Genomic DNA, 17,103 nt, shown 5'->3' with positions numbered 1-17,103 from the left:
TGAAGCCAACGTTTTAACTAGAAAATAAAATCGTTTCCACAGACAATGATAAGCCTATGTTTTAGTGGTAGTGATTTTGATCCTCTGTCCCCTCCTCCAGGGAAGCAGAAGTAGAATGTCTTTGCAGCATATTTGCCATCTTCCAGACACAGAGAGTCATGAACCTCCTCTGCCAAAGTATGGCCTTCCACATTGAACCTGTCCTTACAAGGGGAAGGTAGGCTGACACACAGCCTAAGATGAGAAGGGAAGGAAAATGTTGCAAAAGGCTACCCCAAATCCCTCCTTGTGTTTAGTAAAGTCATTTGAGATTTGCTTGATGTTATGAGACACCTGGTGGGTAACCTCAAATACCTAATCTCTTTTTTTCTACTCTACAGTGTGACTTTAGATGTTTCTTGTCTGCCACCAAAACACATGATTCACTTCAGCTCATCAATAATCAGAGGTTAAGAGTCTGGGCTTAATATATTTTCTGAAAAGCAATGATCAAAGTCCTAGGCCCTGACTAGGCAGGCATGATTAAAAGAAGACACAGACTGGAGCAGGGTTCTATTTTGGTCACATGCTCTTCCACACCCCTTCCATATAAATGTTCTTCTGCCTCTGCCCTCGAGTCTGGGCAGATTTATGACTGTTTTAGTCAATAGGTTATAACAGAAGTGACAGTTTGTGACTTCTGCATCAGAGTCAAAAAAGGCTTTAGGATTTTGACCTTCTCTGGAGCTCCTGCTCTTGAAGCCATCTGCAATCACATAAAAAATCCAAGACTTGGAGCTGGAGCAATGACTCAGCAGCTAAGAGCATTTCCTCTTCTCACAGAGGACCTGGGCTCAGCTTCCAGCACCCACAGAGCAGCTCTTAACTATCCATAACTACAGTTTCCAGGGGATCTGACATCCTCTCTGGCTGCTGCAGGCCCAAGACATACATATAAATATATTCAGGCAAAGACTTCTTACACATATCCTAAAAATAAATATATCTTTTTTTTAATAAATGAAAGACTGCCAAGAAGTAGGTGGACTTCCCATCTACTCCATGATTAGAAGGCTATATGCTAGCTCTTGGGTTCATGGCACCCACTAGGACAATTTTGTTGAGAACTCACAAATGAAATAGCCTGGTACCTTTGAGACTAGTCCCCTACCTATTGCATAAGACAACCAGCCTCTGTCAAAGTGAGAATCCCCTTGTCAAGCCTGCCTAGAATTCTTGACACTTGTCCCAATTATATAAGATAGTCAATGGTTGTATCCTGTGGATTAAAGGAATCAAATGAATACTAACGTGTCTATTTGATCTGCTCGGTGACCAGCATACAGATAAGACTGTCCTGGGTATAAATTCATCTCAGAAAGGAGAGGAAACCAATGCAGGCATGACTGTGTAAGTAGGATGTTCTTCTTACTGGTGGACAGAATCTGTGATCCATGAAAGGACTACCAAAAGAAAATGGACACCATACCCCAGGGCTTCCAGATCAAACTTCAAAATATACATGGTAGCACTGTGAGAGAGGAGACATTATTTTAGGGCCAGAAAATGAGAAAAGAACCTCCCACACGGAGTGAGAAAAAGTACTGAATGAAAAAAAGGGTACTTGAAGTTATTTTGTTTGTATGTCCTTTTGCATTTGGAACTTTTGTGGAAATGGATGTGTTAATCCACACTTCCTATGTGCCAGGTCCTATGCTAAACTCTTAATATGCTTCAATGTTCATCCCAAATTAATACTTAAGAAAGAGAGAGAAAGCAGTTACATGGAAGTATAGCCATCTCTAACAATACTTATATGACTCTGATCTAATATTATACTGCTTCTACACATTACATTCATATTTCATTAAATATGAATTGCTAAGGAGTTGTTTTCTTCATATGTCATACTGATAAGTTTCCCATGATATATAACTTCCCAAACAACTACGCACACGCAGCAACTCTTATTAAACTCCCTGGATCACACACCAAATGAAGACGTGGAGGTAGGAGGGGGCTCTTGGTGGTAAGAAGAAGATTGTTAGGATATGCAGGGTGATGAGAGAGGAATGGAGAATGAAATGACCAAAATTCATGGTGTGTGTGTGTGTGTGTGTGTGTGTGTGTGTGTGTGTGTGTATACAAAAGTTCAAGGTTTAAAAGAAAAAAATTAATTTCAAGGGTCACAAGCCTATTTTCACAGTCTGAGCGTACTGTTTGGTTTCGTTTTAGATTTTCTTTTTAACCACATGAGGGTACTACAAAGCTACAGAAATATTATTCTAGCTCTGTGCATATCTTTGTGGGTCTTTTGGCTTTATTTCCTTTCCATGCACGCAGAGTCCTGTCAATACTTGGAAGAGACCTCAGGGGATAAAAGCCTTCAGGATAGCAGAGATTGAGACCCAGAATCCAGCTCTGATGTTGATAAGCGCAACGACCAACCCTGTGTCCACCATGAACTCCTATAGTATTACTAGTCCATATAGACTAATTAGGTAGTAGTTCCATTTCAAATAAAGTCCCAACGTTGTATGGAAATTACTCTGAGTTCATGTGGGAATCTGAGACTTGGTTCACTTCTGTACCCATCCAAATTGAGAAAATAAAGAAACGTCTTGTTCCGGAGTTTTGCAATGTGGGCCCTGCAATTAACTGCTTTCCTTACAGATGGACAGGTTTTGACATCACATTTCTTCACCAACGCTGACTTTTGTTAGTGTTTATGATATACTCAACCACATGGGGTAGAAATTAATGTAATTCATTCCTTATTACCTTTCCTACCAAGAGAATCCTGGCCGTACTCTGTGCCTAATAAACAAGGGCAAGTTTCTTTGTTTCGAATGATTAAAATGTCAAGAGACCCTGAGGCTGTTGTCCAAAGAGTCACACTATTCTCTGACTTACTCTCCAGACAGGAAACATCTTCAAACCATGCCCTTGTGATGTCCCAGGACTCAACTTCACAAGGATGAAACTAAGGTCAAACAAGTCTCATTTGGAAACCATTGCTGGACCTTCTCTGCTCTATTCTTCGGCACACAGTGGACTCCTAATAATGACATTTCTAGACTCTCTGACTTTTGGGCCTCCACTGGAACGTGGGATGTATTCGTAGATGCTTAGAGGACAGGTAGAGACACCAAGCTGGGATGCTTCCTCTAGCTCGATGGTGTCTCCAGAACCTCTTCAGTGGCCCCTGTCTCTTCTGTGTGTCCCCTGCGTCTGCAAAGTAGGAGCTTCTCTGGATGTTGACATACCTAAGGTTGTCTTACCATTCCTTACGTCCCCTTACATTAGTTCAGTCTTTCTAGATGGTGCCACAGTTCAAGCTTCCTCTATGAAACTATGTAAGACAGTTTATGTTTCCTGTTTCCTTGTCTGGGCCTTAGATATTGCATACTTTATTGAAAGATAATTACTTACATAATATTTGACATAAGACTTTCAGAAGAATTTAAGTTCTTGGAGACCATCTTGAAGACTGAGTTTTGAAGATAACAGAGTTTAGATTTATGTGAACTCTATAACAAAGAAGTTTGCAGTTCAGGATTGAATTGAATCAGGAGTTTGTTTGGACATATGAACTGTTTCCTGAACAATTGGGTTGAAGATCATGGAACTTGTGAATCATCTCCTGGTCAGGAAAAGTGAGATCTATTAGTTAGTGTCTGGGAAGAGGAGAGAGATGGTAACTCAGAGGGTGCGTGCCATGCAAGTGCCTGTCCTAGTTACAGAAATGGAATGGGCAAAGAATAGGTGAAACTGTATATACGCAGGGAAATCAATTACATATGAATTATATTTTATAAATATCTTTGGGAAAAACTAAAGTGAACATAAATTCATTGTTCATAAATTATTATTCATTGACAATGGAAACAGAATGAGAGTAAATAACTCATTTCTGAGATCTTTTGGTCTCACTGATACATGATTAAAGCCCCGAAAACTCTGCTTAGGTTTTCTGTTCACCTGTCTGTCTGTTTGTTTGTTTTTTGGGGGGCAGGGCCATACTCTCTAGCTCTGACTGTAGTAGAACTCACTATGTGGACCAGGCTAGCCTCCAACTCTCATAGATCTGCCTGCCTCTGCCTATTGAGTCCTAGGAATAAAGGCAGGCACCACCATGCCTGCTTACTTAGGTTTTCTGAACTACCATTTTCATTTTTAAAACTGAACTTTAAAGCATATGAATAGTATAATTTTACTATCATGAATATTACAAAATAAAGCATTTCAAAGCCTCCGTTTTTGATGAGTGAGCAATGCATCAGTTAAACTCCAATATCGGTCTGAAAAGTAAAAATTAGGTGTAAGAAATTAGTTAAAATATACTGCAGACAGAAAAGCATAACAGAGCTATCAGAGACTGAGATAGCACATGATAATGACAGAAACCAGCATCATCCTTTAGTCTGGGAGCCCAGGGACCATGGGGAAGTCTCAGCAACCAGAGCCCCTCAAGGAAGAAAGACAGTCCATTAGTGCTGGAACTACGCTCAGGAACGAAGAGGCTGATTCCTTAAGGACACAGATCCTAGGGACTGAATGTATTGCTGCTGCCATTGGTAAAGAGCCCTTTATTCAGTAAGCAGACCGGGACATCTAGCTATCAAGCAGGATCAGTCTCTTTCCCTCCTCTTTCTTCCAGTGTCCCTCTAGTGCACCTGTTGACAAAAACCTGCCCTGGGACCGAGTAACAAGAAGGAACCAAAGCTTGCAGCCTCTCCACAGGAGCAGCATGGAGAGCAAAAGCATGAGTCCAGACACAATGGCTTACTAACTGCCATAAGCAACTTGAAGACTGCACAGGGCGACACCTTTGAAAGGACACAATGCTGGAAGCGTGCCAACTACTCAACAATGTTGGTGCTTTCCAGCCCCCTTCACTGTTTCTCAGACTTCAAAGTGGTTCCTAATTCCCTGGGTGTCTTCCCTTGACAACATGTTTGCACAGCAAGAAAACATGTTCCAATTTCACATTATGTATGTTTTTTGTGTGCCAAAGGTCCTGTTCAAATTTTGACATTGATCTTCCTTGAAGAGGTTTTACCATGTTACACAAAGCATCTTTCTAAAAAGTAATTTTCGAGATCATAATATAATTACGTCATTTCTACCTTCCCCCTCCCAAACGTCTCATTTTCCCCATTCTGTTTCGATATCAAGACTTCTTTTTTTAAAATTGTTGTTACATGTGTGTATGTATGTGTGTGTGTGTGTGGTATATAAATATATATCCCTAAATATATAAAGCATCTTTTCATCTTTTGCTGCTGAAGATTCTATTGTGTTTAATTGCAACTAAATTTAATTGATCCCCTATCAGTTATCAGCACCACGGGAGTACTTTTCATGGTGTCTCTTGTCTCACTACCAACATGTGACCACAGCTCTCTCTATTTTTCAGGTGAGAGCACTTAGCATTGATATGTCACTTTCCCAGTGTAACAGAGTTGCTAACTATGTTACCCTGCAGTGCTACCATGGGTTCACGTGTATGTATCCTTCCCCTTCATATTTGTACAATGTGATGAGATAGAATCAAACTGACAGTGAAATTTGGTTGAACTGAGGTTTTTGTTTGCTTGGTTTGGTTTAGGAGCTATGGGAGACACACAGTTTTATATGTAGCAAAACTTGCAGTCTTCCAAACAATGAACCGAATGTAATCATCTTTATAATTCTCTCTTCCGGTTTCTTCTAGGTCTTTAGCACAGTGCATTGCTGCCATGGAGAAGGTCCAATAGTGAGGCATTATCAAGGCTCTTGGTACTAAGTCTTTACTGAAAATAAAGAACTCCAGAACTCCTCTTGTCTCTGATCTCATTGTGTTCTAACCTAAAAGTCGAGGTACATCCATCATCCCCACTATCTGGCCTGACCTTACTTGTGCACAAACCATCTAGCTGCTTGGAGGACTAGTCCCTAATAGAGCAAAAACATTCTAACACACCCATTTTGATATCTTATGTGCACATCACGATGATCTTTGACTACAGCTCAGTGGCACTTTAGACCTCCAGCCTTCCAAACAGTCTTACTCTTGGGCACTGGACCGGGAAAGACGCTTTGATCCTCATCCTGTACCCTCTGTGTCCCTTGGCAACTAATGAGGGATTGGAGGACGCCTACAACAGAGGTGTCGGTGATGGAGCTGACTGGAGTGAGGCAAGGAGGGGGAACATAAAGGAAGGGGATTTGGTTGCTATGGCAAAGCAGCAAACACTTAGAGGAAGAGGGTGTGGCCCAGGACTTAATGATGTGCCATTGGGTTTGAGCAGTAACTGGAATGTCTGAGCTGAGCTGTACTCCTTGCCACAAAGCTTGGGACCAGGCCACCAGCAGGAACTGCCTGTACCTCTCTGGAATGCTCAAGATGAATGCAGGAGTGGAAAAGGCCAGCAGGCCTCCCAGGTGTGGATTTTCCTACTGCTCACCACAGAAGGGAGCCCTCCCCAAAGAAATCTGGAAAACTCTTCAAAGAGCCAGAAGAGACTTGATGGATAAATTATTTCTTTCCCCCAAAAATCTGATTCTGACATTCTTCAGACTATGAAGAGACACTTTGGAAGTCTTTCCCTGTTTATGTTCACCTCCGTTAGTAGCTTTGCTTTCTGTCTTCTGGGAAACGGTATTTCTACTGTGGGAATAGAACTGCCATCTCAAGGCCCTTGAAGTTTGATCAAAAAAATGTATATTGTCAATGGGGATGTAGATGGCACTGGCTTGAAATAACCAGAAAAGGCGAGACTACAAATGCAGTGGAGGGCTAAAGCTGGCGTGATATAGAGAACTTGAATTACAGAAAACAAGAAAGGCTGGCTCACAGACAAGGTCAAGACATGCATTAGAAGCCCCGTGGTGAGATGAATGAAGTACTCACCAGCTAGGAGGTACATGGCAAACCTAATGAGAGTTAATTAAACAGTGAAGTTGCCACGTACACATGCACAAACATGTGTGAGTCTGAGAACAGACATGACCAGAATCTGACCTCACTTTCATTTCAGCTTGTGCCACCTCATGTTCCTTTTCCACACTGGTTTCTTCTGACCCTAAGCCTTGAGACCCTGTGAAAGCCATAGCATGAATAGAAACTAAAATATCAAGATGACTTTTTGGGTACATCTGAAATGCTCTTCAGATGGTGTAGGACACTTCCTTAAAACAAAGTGCAGAAATTGCTTTTTTAAAAAATAAACATGAACAAGTATCTCTTGTCCATAAGTATTTATTAAATTCTAGCTGTAGTAGGTGAAAGGAAATTATACAGACACTTTATGTGCCAAATGCAATCAAGAGTTATTTTCATACAACCCATGTGAATGTGCACAACAGACCAACAAATTTACATTTCATTCCTCACTTGACGCATGAGCACTAGAAGTTGTCCTGCTCAAGGCCTCCCTGAGCTAAGAGGACAACAAGGTCTTCGTTATGAACACTCTCCTCTGTGAATGAGCAAACTTGAATTCAGGATGCCCACTGCAGATTACTTTTAGGGAGGCAAGGACTAAAAAGTACAGATGCCTTGGCAACAGTGGGTACATTTATAACTAGAGAAATCTCTGCTACTCTTTCTTCCCCAGTGATGTCCTTGCTTCTCTTCACTTCATGGTGTCAATCATTGAACACCAAAAGTATTCATAAGCAAGGGTTGTTCATTAATGGATGCTGTCTAGGACAAGTGCCCTTCTGGAATACCCTGTTAATTACATTTTCTTCCTGAAATATTTTTTTAAATGAAAGTTGTTCCTCACGTGACACTTGGACTTAAGATCACATTCTAATGATTTAATCTGGGAAAATAGATTTAGATGGAGTCTAACTTAAAACACAGCCCCAAACTCATAGAACATTATCTTAATTAAATTGTATGCCATTTATATGTATATTAAAGAAGCAAAGATAATCTCACTTAGCTTATTAGAACAACATACACTGTAGGAAAATTAAACACATTGAAATTCAAAATGTAGCCATTCACCACAACTACCACTCTATGAGTGGCTTCCTTCCTGCACAGGGACATTTCTTTTCACCCACGGTAATATATTTATGACAATGATTTGTGAAGCTGTTGGCTTCTTAGACTGTAATTCTTGCCAAATCAACAGTTGCTAATTCTTTTGTCCACATCCTGTTGGCTACACATTTTTGCCTGAGTTGAGCATGTATTTGTGTTACCTGGGCCAAAGCCTGCCTCAGTGTTACAACAAATGATGAGCCCCGAATTCAGTGGTAATTGAGTTATTGACTCATCTCCATACTGTATGGTTAAACCACACAGTGCTCTGTGTTAGCCTTGTGCTAAAATCCCTGTATGAGCTATGGTTAAAGAGCCAGTCATGCTTATCACTCAATTTACCCTGTCCTACTCATGCCAATTCCAAATATACAAACAACAGAACTGTTTTGCCTTTGGTCTCATGTCCATAGAATAGGGGTTGGTGATAGATTCAGCACACTTCAGTGTTTCACTGGGCAGGACACTACTGAAGGCAAAAACCAGAGATCCTAAAAAAATGAATGAGATAGGATCTCTAGGGCTGCCCTGTAGAGATGTGAGATTCATGCTACTCAAGACTGCCTGGTCCACCAGGTGAAATTTACTGTTGCTAACTGGAATTTGAAGTAGAGTTCTCTGACACTGGTTTTCTTTTTATTTTATTTATTTATTTATTTATTAATTAATTATGTATACAATATTCTGTCTGTGTGCATGTCTGCAGGCCAGAAGAGAGCACCAGACCTCTTTACAGATGGTTGTGAGCCACCATGTGGTTGCCGGGAATTGAACTCAGGACCTTTGGAAGAGCAGGCAATGCTCTTAACCACTGAGCCATCTCTCCAGCCCCGACACTGGTTTTCTGTTACTCAAATGGAGAGATGTATCTTTCGAGTTCTCATGAAGACATCAAAAAACTTATCAGCTCTTTAACTTCACCAGCCATCGAAAAGTTCACCGCTGATACTGGGGAAAGCTAAGAGCACATCTGAAAACAGCATCAGCTAAATATATTGATTATTCAGAGGGCAAGAAGGGACCATAGAAACAAAAATCTCATCAAATAGGGCTGTGCTAATTATTTTGCTGTTGTCATCCATTTAACACACAGGAGTCATCTGGAAAAAAGGAGTCTCAGCTGAGAAAAATGCCTCCACCTGTCTGTAGGCAAAATGCCCTTGTAGACCATTCTGTTGATTAAGTATTGATGTAGGGGTTATCATTCCTAGGCAGGTAGGCTTGGGTTGTATGAAAAAGTCAAGCTCAGTGTGCCCTGGAGAGCAAGTCAGTAAGCAGAATTTGTCCATGTGTTCATGGTCTCTGTTTCAGTTCCGTTATTGCCTCCAGTTTCCTTGCTTGACTTCCTGCCCTGACTTCCTTCATGATAGACTGTAAGTTTTATGATTAAATGAACCCTTTCTTCCTCAAGTTGTTTTAGGGTCAAGTTTTGTTTTTAATGGCACAGAAAGCAGATAGGACAAGGGAGACGAGCCAAGGCTTCATGGGATGAAACTTGGGAGAAGCAGCCAAGGAAGGAAGCACAAGGAGGAAGAGAAAATGAGTTGAGGTGAGGGAACAGCTGAGCTCGGCAGTCAGTCGAGGTCCAGGCACTGATGAAGTATCTGATCAAGAAGGGCCACAGAGCTTGGGGCCAGGCCACCAGCAGGGACTTCAAACCTCTCTAGAATGTAATAAGTATTTGTTCAGAAGCAGTGAGAGCCCATGGTCAAAGGTCATCTGTGATTTGAGACTAATTTACCATTAGTCTGAGGCAATAGGCTCGTTTCCTCGAGCCACAGGACTCCCTGGACTGGGTTGTACCTGAATGACATGTTTAGAGAAGGAACAGGAGAGTGGAACTTGATTGCAGACGTCACTATGTCCATTCTGGCCAGAGCAAAGTCAGTGTGAGAGTAGGTTAGGTAAAAAGAAAGATGATAGATGTGAGAAGAAGTAGTGATATTTTACTGTGTATAAGCATGGCTTGTGTGTAAGCATAGGACAAACAATACAGGAAGGACATTTACTCTGAGAGAAATCCAGATTCATTCTCACAGCTAAGGGGGTGCTATGGGACCCACTTCCGCTTTCTACACCACTGGCTTCTGTAATCCTATTTCTGTCCCTCATTGTGCTCCAACTTCATGTTGGAGACTTCATGTCTCTTCTTTATGCAGAGGAAGTTCTTACCCACCACATGCCTGCTGCTTCCTGTGCTCAGCTGACTCGTTGTGCCCCCCCCCCCACACCCAGTGTTCACTTGGCCTGATCATTCACTTCCTTTACATCTTCAGGAAGCATTCACGCGCCCTCGCTCTGGCCCTGGCCGCTCATTACCCTCTTGCCACACTTTCCTGTCTTCAGGGTGTTCTTCCTCTGAATGGAATGGCTGCTCTTAGGTGGTGAGCTGGCACTGCTTCCGGCCAAACACTCCATGGTTCTGTTGACAGGGCAGCTCATCAGTGCATGGAACTTCCATGGCAGCACTCAGCCGCTTTCCTCTTCTGGTCTCCTTTCTCCTCCGCATACTCCTCGCCCCAACTCAAAGGTTCTGTTTCATGAAAATTTGCCTCATCCTCTTATTTGATGCGATGCATTGTTTCTATGATTCCTTCCTGTTATCTCTCTATATCATGCTGTCTCCTTCAGCTGTTTGCTAAGTTCCTTGAGGACAGAAACTTGATTCCTATGTTTGGTTTTCTTTTCCTCACCAACTTATCCTAGTGTCTAGAGCATTGTAGGTGTCCAACAAAAACACACTGTGGTGGTTTGAAAGAAAACCACCCCCAAAGGGAATGACACTATTAGGAGGTGTGGCCTTGTTGGAATATGTGGGGCCTCGTTAGAGGAAGTGTGCCACTGTGGAGGTGGGCTTTGAGATCTCATGTATGCTCAGGACGTGCTCTGTATCTCAGTTCACTTCCTGTTGCCTGCAAGATATAAAACTCAAACTACCTCTCCAGTGTCATGCTTACCTGCATGCAACCAAGTCCTACCATAAAGAAAATGGACTGAACCTCTGAACTATAAAGTGAGATACCACAATTAAATGTTTTTCTTTATAAGACTTGCCATAGTCATGCTGTCTCTTAACAGCAATAGAGAAACCCTAACTAAGATGTAAGTTGTTACTAGGAATGAAGTGTTGCTATAATAGGCTTGAGCATGTTTTTGTTTGGAGTAATACATACTTTGGTACTTAGAGTTAAAAAAAGTAGTGGAACGCTTTAAACACAGCCTAATGGGCCATATTAGTAGGAACATAGAAGAAAGCAGTTCTGAAGGTGATTTGAACTGTAGTGGGCTGGCTCAAGAGGGATTTTAGTATGTTGCCTAGAGATTTTTCTTGTGATGTTTTGGGGAATAAAGTGTCAACCTTTGTGCCTTTGTCCAAAGAGTTTGCTTGAGGCTAAAGCGAAGAGTATGGATTAATTCCATTGGCAGAGGAAATCTCAAAACAGCCTAGTATAGACTTTGCTGTATGGTTATTAATGGTAACTCTAATGAAGATATATAAAGAAAAAGAGTAAACTGAGCAGGGTAAATGGCAAAATGTAAATTTTAAGGAGAAAAAGAGTGCCTGGAAGTAGAATGGAGCTAAGCCCCCTGTTCAAGGAGATAAAGAGAATAAGAAATGAAACGAAGGGAGTGGTGGCCTCAAGATCCTACCCAGCTAAGTTTCCAACTTAAGAAAAAAATTAAAGAAAATCTTAAAGTTAGTTGTGGAGGTACATAACTTTAATTCTAACACTCCAAAGGCAGAGGCTGATGCATCTCTGAGTTTAAAGCCAACTACAGAGCAAGTTCAAGGACAGCCAAACTCGGGCAGTGAAGGTAACCATGGAAAACAGAGAACTGGTGGCGATGTAATTGAACAATGGGGTCATGTCCCAGCCCCAGCAAGCAACAGAACTTGGCAGCTTCGGCCACACAGTTCTGGTTTTAGAGTCAAGGAGCTACTAAGGAAAGATGCTGAGGTCAGACGTGTGTCAGGGGTGTCCCTGAATGGAGGCCTAGAGAGGCCATTGAGCGAAGCTGTGGAGCTGAAGCCTGGATTGCCTTGAAGAACCCAAGATGTTGGAGATGCCAAGGATGTGGGATAACTGCCAAGGAAAGCTGCTAACAGGGAGTAGAACAAGCCCAAGGGAAAGAAGTGTGCTGCAGTCAACAAAGCTGAAAGGTGTTGGAGACCTGAAGAGCAATTTGCCATCAGACATGGAGATGCACAGTTTAGAGACTGCCCATCTTGTTTTCTGTCTTGCTTTGGTCCAGTATTTTCTCCCTCTACTCCCTTCCCTAAGTTTTGGAATAGTAATGTATATCCTGTGGCATTACATGCTGGAAGCATGTGATCTGCCTTTTTTATTTCAATTTTATAGGGGACTATAGTTAAGAGATTGCATAAATCTCATTAGACTTTTAAATAAGTCTGAGAATTTTGTAGACTACGGGGACTTTTGAAGTTGGACTGAAGGCATTTTGCATTATATGTTTACAAGCCTTTAGAGGCCATGATGCAAAATGTGGGGTGTTGAAAGAAAATGTCCCCTAAAGGAAGTGGCACTACTAGGAGATGTAACCTTACTGAAGTAGGTATAGTCTTGTTAAAGGAAGTGTGCCATTGTGGAAGCTAGCTTTGAGGTCTTATATATGTTCAAGCCACGCCCAGTATCTCAGCTCACTTCATGTTGTCTGCAACATACAGACCTCTCAGCTACCTCTCCAATGCCGTGGCTGCCTTCCTTCTGCCATACCCCTCCATGATGATAATGGACTGAACCTCTGACCTGTAATCATCAACAAATGCTTTCTTTTTTAAGAGTTGCTGTGGTCATGGTGTCTCTTCACAGCAATAGAAACCCTAAGACAATTCTAAGCAATGTTGTAAGCACTGATTCCTCTAAGCCAGAGAAGGTTATAATACGAAATGCATGCCACTGGGAGGCAGTGAGCTTCATAATGGGAGACCGACTCAGAATGAGGTCAGACAGATTCTCTGGAAAGGAATGCCAGCGTAGAGTAGGGTCCTTGGTGTTACTCTCGGGTCTGAGAACCCACAAAACAGAACGCTGATTTCTAAGGAAATGAAGCATTCTAGAGTAGCAGGGTTTGTTAATATACAGGCTATAGAAACAGACTTCTGGGTCCAATTCTGGTTCTGCTAATTGAAGGTTTGACAACCTTGGTCTTTCTGCAGACCAGGTCTTGGTCTTTCTGTACCTCTCTGAGTAACTCTCACGTCTAATTATTATCTCTGAGTAGCTCTCATGTTTCCATTACTCATCTAGTGATGCTGTTTCCTTATCTAGTAAAAATTGTATAAAGGTGTCATGGAAAGTACAGTTTAGCCTAGGATCTGTTTTTACTTTTTAGTTTCTCATTGGAGGCTTATCTGTGCCCAATGTCTCCTTACATCTGTCATGAGATGTAAGAAACATGATTTAAAACTTCATGCCCAGGCCATAGATGTAACAGTGAAAGAGAACTTGCCTGGCAGGTGTGAGGTGCTGGCTTCAATCTCCAGGACTATGTTGGATAGTTTTATGTCAACTTAACATATGCTAAAGTAGTTTGAGAGGATTCCCTCCTCAATTAAGAAAATACCACCGTAGGACCAGGCTGTAGGCAAGCCTATAAGGTATTTTCTTAATTAGTGATATTGATCAGGGTGAAGGCCCAGTTCATTACGGGTGGTGCCATGCTTGGGCTGGTGGTCCTGGGTTTTATGAGAAAGCAGGCTATGCCCACCATGGGGACTAAGCCAGTAAGCACAACCCCTCCAAGGCCTCTGCATCAGCTCCTGCCTCCAAGTTCCAAGAATGCTTGAGTTCCTGTCCTGGCTTCGGTAATGGACTACAGTATGTAAATGAATGTCAAACAAGCCCTTCCTTCCCAACCTGCCTTTGTCCTGATGCTTCATGACAGCAATAGAAACGCTAAGTACTGTCAAAAATAAAACAAAACAGCACACAAGGAAAATGCTTAAAAAGCAAGTGGAGTGATAAGTATAGTATTCTACAACTGTATATTCCAGCAAGGTACCACTAGGTACACATTTAACCACTCACATTTAATGGATTGGCACAAAGTAATGTACAAGATAAATTTCTTATGTCTCATTAGTCATATTTCATATGCTAGATCACAAGACGTGTGTGGTGGTGGTTGATGCTCTGAGTAACTCATTGTGGAAATCCGCACTGGATAGGGTTATTTTATAAAATATTCAATGATTCAATGACTTGCCTTTTGAAGAAAATTACCAGTTTTTTTGTTACATAGCTAATGCAATTTTCTAGGTAGATTCCATTTGCATTTACGAGTCCAGTTTTCCAGTTCCTAAGAAGTTCCCCTTAGCCTGTTTCCCCGTTCTCAGTGGTAAGCTTTACTATGGTTACCCTACAAATCCAGTTTGCTTCTCCCTGGATCAGTGGGCTAGAACATCTCCTGGTTCAGCTACTCGGGAGTCAGCATATGCTCTCATTCTCCTAAGCATAGAGCTAATGATGGCACACGTCCTAGCGGTCCTCTAAGGTCAGACTTCCAGGATGCTTGAGGGTTTGAAAGTCTTTAGAAAGCCGTTTCCTGAGCTTCTGTACTTCCCAAATTCTGAGACAGTAGACTACACTCACTGTCTCTAACACATGCTCCTTAATCCCTGCTTGCCTGGCACTGCAAGTATTGGGCATTCAGTAAACTGATGGTCAGAAAGAGTCAGTAATTAGATGTTTCTCTAGTGGGGGTTGGAGGCAGAAGTCAAATTACTGTTTGCCTGACTTTCCATCTTTGCAGGACATGAGAAAGTCATACTTGCCCCCAGCTTCTCAGTTAAAGTGGAGAAGATATAAGTAGTGTTTCTCAGTGAAGACCACTTGGATGTTTTGTGTGGCTATTGATTCATTACCAACAGAGTCAATTATTTGAAGTCATTTGTGTCCTAACAATTTGGCTTACCCTCTAGAAAACACTGAGCTGTATATCAATTGTGATATCAGGGCATTTTCAAGTTTTGACAGAGTTTCTGTGAGATTTAAATACGTTACTTGTATGTTTACAAACATTTCAAGGCAAAAACATGTAGGTTACCTAGTGGCGAGAAAAAGCAGATTGATACACTGTGGGTAGCTGGGTAGTAATGACAATGTCAGCACTCTCTCTCTTTGTTTTTATTTGAATGCAAATAAGTGTCTTTGATGTGAACAAGGACAAAGAAGAGGAAGCTCAACTATATTAAATTATCCTTAGAAGGAAATTTGATTGGGAAAACATTGGCAAATTGCAGTTCCTCAGAACTATCTTGCAGAGCTTAGAAGTCTTTTAAAAACACATTTGCTGGTAACGTGACACAGATAGTGAGGGGCGTTTTTCTTTTTCGGGACCGCATCCCACCATGGTCACACTAGTTCTGGTGAGAGTTTAACAATGTTGCTTAAGATGGAGTAGCAGGGGCAGGAAAAACAAAACTAAAAGTGGCCATCAGTGAGGGAGTGCATGACGCAGACCCATGCACTGGCCATCAGGCTTGAGTTCTCATGGGAAAACACCAGCTTGACAGGCGTGAGGACAAATATGGACTCTCTAAACCAAGGCTGTTCGTGTGCAGGAGTAACGTGCAAGAGGCACACAGAAAGCTTATTGGCAGAGATTGTTGCAAATACACGATCCTTTAAAAACTATCAGAGAGTGGGAATCAGCGGTATTCATTTTAAATTTGCTTTTTATACAATACATTGTGGTCATCCCTCATTCCTACCCACCCAACTCTGTACTCTTTCTCCTCTGTCTCCCTTGATCTCTCTCTATCCCTGTCTCTCTGACTCTCACACAAAATATGAAAATCAAATAAGTGATCTAAAAAGAAAAGTGATTCAGGAGCTGAGAAGAGAGCTCAGCATATTAAATACTTACATTGTAAGCACAAGGGCCTGGGAGCCAGCCTCCAGGAACAGTGGTGCTCATTTGTCAGCCCAGTACTGGGGAGATGGAGATAAGCGGATCCCTCAGACGCACTGAGCAAAAAGTAGCCTAACCCATTGCACACGTTCCAGGACAGAGAGATACTCTGTCTTAAAAGGAGAATGTGGATAGTGCTTGATGAACAATATCCAAGGCTGTCCTCTGGCCTCCACATGCACATACATACATGTATGCCAACATATGTGTGTGCACTCACATACATGAATACTTGTGTATACACACATGCATGGACACACACACACAAACACACACACGTGACCAAACACCAGGTCCAGAGACTCATTGGAACAATTTTGAAGTGTAAAGCATTCTGCTTACCTTTTCCATCCCTAGGGCATCTCATCACCTGCAAGTCCGGAAAAGAAAAGCAGGTCTCTTGTTCAGGTCTCTCAGCTTATGGATGAGTTATGATGTCATTTTGATTTGTCAGTCAATGAAAACCAGAGCTCTAAAGTTTCTGTCCAGGACTTTCCCTGGGGAAACTATTAAGAAGAATGCAACCTTGCCAGCTATTTCTGTCCAGCTGTCCAAACTGGCATGTTCAAGGGCATCTGCTTACACTCAGGGCCTGGCATGAGAAGAGGGTCGATGGAGGGTACTCAAGGAGGATTTCCTACCATTTGACATGGACTACGGAAGGAGAGAAGAAAGACTAGGAAAACCACAGTGAGTATCTTCAAGTACAAACAGATGAAAAGCTGTGAACTTTCCCATTGCAGAAGGGGCTGGGCTCACTCTTGGGTCTACTGAGTTAGTTGCATATGGCATAACAGAAAACACTTTACATTTAAGAGCAAAGTCCAAGACAAAACAAAAACTGGAGTCTGCTTCCAATGTGCAGCTTAGTATACATACTTCAGATTTCTAATAATCTCTCCGTCATGCAATTTCCTCACTTGTGAACTAGCAAAAGCAAAAGTGATTTAGCCTCTCACTTGGAGTTAGCAAAAATGACATGAAGGCACTTTACAAGTTATTACAGAAAATTCCAGCTAATAATTTCTTTTATTATTTCCCACAACCCAAGATTATGTTTCCAGCCATCTTTTTCTCATGTCTTCCCTAGTGTTCGGTAGGTGGGACGGGCTATCCATGTCGCTTTCCCAGCTATGCCTAGCATAAGCAGA

This window comes from Arvicola amphibius, chromosome 12, assembly GCF_903992535.2.
Source record: "Arvicola amphibius chromosome 12, mArvAmp1.2, whole genome shotgun sequence".
Taxonomy (NCBI): domain Eukaryota; kingdom Metazoa; phylum Chordata; class Mammalia; order Rodentia; family Cricetidae; genus Arvicola; species Arvicola amphibius.
This window is presented reverse-complemented; position numbering follows the sequence as displayed.